The sequence below is a fragment of the Trypanosoma cruzi genome, assembly GCF_000209065.1.
Source record: "Trypanosoma cruzi strain CL Brener chromosome Unknown tcruzi_1047053505923, whole genome shotgun sequence".
Taxonomy (NCBI): Eukaryota; Euglenozoa; class Kinetoplastea; order Trypanosomatida; family Trypanosomatidae; genus Trypanosoma; species Trypanosoma cruzi.
Window position 1 is genome coordinate 1 of NW_918062.1, and position 3650 is coordinate 3650.

General features: G+C 63.1%; 2 non-coding genes across 2 annotated transcripts, besides 2 other annotated features; both read left to right on the forward strand.

Annotated features, from left to right (window-relative positions):
- The first annotated feature begins 53 nt into the window (after positions 1-53).
- Positions 54-89: a sequence feature (AT_rich).
- An 882-nt stretch (positions 90-971) lies between these two features.
- Tc00.1047053505923.10 lies at positions 972-1051 on the forward strand. Its single transcript, XR_008255306.1, has one exon. It is a non-coding gene; the product is annotated as a C/D small nucleolar RNA (snoRNA), TB8C3C2 (small nucleolar RNA).
- Positions 1052-1102: 51 nt separating this feature from the next.
- Positions 1103-1178, forward strand: Tc00.1047053505923.20. The gene has a single exon (XR_008255307.1). It is a non-coding gene; the product is annotated as a C/D small nucleolar RNA (snoRNA), TB8C3C3 (small nucleolar RNA).
- Positions 1179-1616: 438 nt separating this feature from the next.
- Positions 1617-1649: a microsatellite.
- Positions 1650-3650: the final 2001 nt, after the last annotated feature.

The following is a 3650-nucleotide window of genomic DNA, read 5'->3' on the forward strand; positions in this document are numbered from 1 at the left end:
CCCACATTGCGGCGGGGTCCTGTGGCTGGAGAGCCCCAAGGTTTGACACTTCGTAAATTATTAATATATATATGTATGTATATATTTATCCAATCCGAATAGAGCGCAGCATGTCACGAGAGTGGCTATCGGAATACATATGTGTACATATACTTACTTGGGGCAAAGCTTGAGGGTGTGGTGAGCCCACTGCTTTTTCACTTACCCCTCTTCCTCCTGTATTGCTTGATTTTCGTAAATAACTTTACGATCCGGTCAATCGCCCCAGGCGAATGTTTGCTTCTGTTTGCTCTTACCTCCCTCTGGTGCGAATCGGCCTGCCTCTTTGATTGGACGTCTTCCTTATGCCCTAGGCAAGGTGACACATGTTTTATTATTGCGGCCGCGCGCCGCAGCCATCCATCGCTTCCTTCGCCGGCGGTGTCTTTGACTGCTGGTTTGCGTGGCGTGGTGTTAATTTGTGCGACTGCTCGTGTGACTCACTCGTGTTGCAGGTTGGCTGTGTGGGAGGAGCTCGTTCATTTTCACGTTGCCGCGTAACTGAGGGTGAGTGCTGGTAGCCACTGAACGGCGTTGCGCCTTGTGTGCCGGCTGCTGTGCTTCCACGTTGTGCTGAGATGCTTGAGGGGGCAATTGTTTTTTGTTTTTTCTTTTTGGTTGCATCCCACTCGTCTGGTCATTGCGGCTGCAACGAGACTCTCCGGCAGCCTGATCGTTGCGGGCGTTGCATCTCCTGCTGTTGTCTCCTCGTTGTGTCGGTGGGGGAGGAGGCGGGCGGCGTCGGTGGAGTGGCGCTGCGGTGGGAGAAGGAAGGCACTGACCGCCGCTGACGGCGACCGTCTTTGCTGCCGGCGACCTGACTAGACGACCTCACCGTTGTCACACCCAACCGGGATCGATGCGGGCCGCACCGCCTCTCTCTTCCCTCCCTCCATCCCCCAGTCTCCTGCAGACACACGAACTGCGCGGCGGCGGCGTGATTACAAACCGGACGTCTGAAGGTCAACCGACCGCAGAGTCGATGTGGACCCTTGTCCCCCGTGGCTGAGTGCCGCCACCGTGCTTCTTTGTTCCTCCCTTTTGCCCTTGTGCATGCCGTGCGCGCATGATGCCGCTCTTTGTTCTGCAATGCCGACCCACGTGAGCGAGAAACGACGCCTTGACTACTGGCAACTGACGCACTCACCACCCCTCTTCCGCGCCACCACCACCACGTTCACGGACGCGCTCGATGGCTGGCGGTTGCGACAATGCCACGTGTATCTGCCTCGGCTTTTGTGTGTTGCCCACGGCATCGGGGTCGTCATGTGTTGGAGGCATTTGGTGAGGAGGGCGGTGCCAATGGTCATTTGCCTCTTGGCCGGGGTCCCGCCACTCTGCACGGCGGTTGTGCGGGGCTGCGCGGGCGGTGGGAGGCCGATGGCATCACTGGGCTGACTGCGTCTGCGCGTCTTTGTGTCGCTGGCTGTGATGTGGAATATATGTGGCCGGATGCCGCTGCGTGCTACTGTGTCTGGCTACTGTTGCTGCTGCCTCTTCCTTGTTTTACCGTGCTGATAGAGATACTGTGGCTTGACCACAACAACTAGCGTTTCAAGGTTTTAGTAATTACTCGCAGCAGTAGTAGTAGTATTAGTAGAAGTAGTAGTGGGATAACGACCTGGCGGAATCGGGTCACTGTATTTGGCATCTGTGGGAAGGGATTTGCGGAGCAGGAGGCACGGTCGACGAGACGAGTGCGACACACCACGACAGTCCTGTTGATACCTGGTTGGGTTGGTGGATGTGGTCTGCGGTGGGTGCGTGTCCGCACAGCCGGCACCGCTTGCGGCGCAGGGCCATTGCGACTGTGCGTGTGGCGCTGCTTGTTCTGTTGGCGCTGGTTGCGGCGGCGGCGTGGATGCCCGCGGTGCATGCGGTGCCGTTGCGACTGCGGGGCGGCACGGTGGAGAGAGCCATCACGGTGGGCCGCGCCGTGGACACGGTGCTGATGGACGACGTTTACGTCACGAACGGCGTGGCTGTGGTGTTCGACGTTGCGGCGATGCTTCCCGGCGCGCTGCGCATCGAACTGAGGAACTGCGTGTGCGACGGCGGTGTGCAGATCTACGTGCGGGGCTACAGCGGCGAGCCGGCGAGTGACCGGAGCCTGGAGGTGAGCGTGAGCGGGCTGTCCGGGAGCTACTGCTCGCTCGTGTTTGTGCACAACCTGCCGGCACGCACGAACGTGACGGTCCGTGACTCGGCGATTGTGACGCCGGGACCGATGCGCTACTCCCAGCTGAGCGGGCTGACGGACGCGGTGGCGTCGCCGCTTGTGCTGCACGCGACGTCGCTTTTGCAGACGCAGCTGCGTGTGAGCAACACTGTGCTGAGGTCGTCGCAGGCGGGCGGGACGGCGATGTACGTTGGCGGCGGTGTGGACCTGCTGTCGAGCGCTGTGGTGCTTGACGGCGTGTCGCTGGAGGCGTCGGGCGGTCCGACCGCGTCCGCGATGAATGTGTCATCCTCGTCGCGTCTCAGTCTGCGGAGCCACTCGGTGTTCTCCGTGACGAACGTGTCGGTTGTGAGCAGCGGCGGCGGCATTGTGCTTGGCGAGCGCCTCGCGGTGTCGGACTCGGTGCTGCGCTTCGTGGGCGTCGAGGGGTCTGCTGCGTCGTCGCTGGTGCGATGCGACGGTGGGACGGTCGGTGCCGGCGGGTGGCTGGAGCTGCACGACGTGTGGGCGGTGGGCGAGGCGTCGTCGGTGGCGTCGCTGTCGGAGGTGACGCTGAGCGGCGGCGCCGTGTCTATTGCTCGCTGCGCTGCCACCGGCGCGACGCTTGCCGCCGGACCGACGATCACGAGCGGCGCTGTGTCCGTGCAGTGCAACCGTGCGGGCGGCCGCGTGCTGCAGAGCAGCGGCGACTACCGCTTGGCCGGCCTGCCCTCCGTGAGCGTGGTGCCGTGCGACGGCTGTGCGGCAGCGCTGGCGTGCTTCGATGCGCTGACGGCGTCGTTCTCCGACTGCGTGTGCAGCTGCCGCGCCGGCGGTGTGGGCGACGCGTGCCTGCCGTTCGACGTGCCGCCTGCGAGGGCCGGCGGTGGTGGCGGTGGGCAGGACTGCGTGAGTGGCGTGACGCTGACGGAGTCCGTGACGGTTGGCGGCGGGCAGGCGACGGCGTGCTTCGACTCGGTGGTGTTCAGCGGGCCGATCACTGTGGTGGTGGACCTGCGCTCGATGGACGCGTTCGCTGACGCGCTGAACGTGACGCTTCGCCACTGCGTGCTTGCGGGCGGCGCGCAGCTGCGGATTGGCGGCCTCAGCGAGAGCACGGCGCGCCTGGTTCCGCACGCCCTCGTCAACATGACGAATGTGACGTCGATGGAGGGCACGATTGTGCTGCATGGCGCGATGCCGCCGAACTCGAGTGTGCTGCTGGCGAACTCGACGCTGCGCGCGACGGTTGGCGGGTCGCAGTACGTGCAGACGACCCCTGGCCACGAGAAATCCCGGTACGGCCCCGCGCTTGTCCTGGACGGCGTCCGTCTTCTGTCGACGCGGTTTGTCATGACGCGGTCGACTCTGGTGTGTGGCGGGGGTTCGTGCGCTGCGATCCTTGTGGAGCGTGGCCTCGGTGTGAACCTGTCCAGCGTCTTCTACATGAACA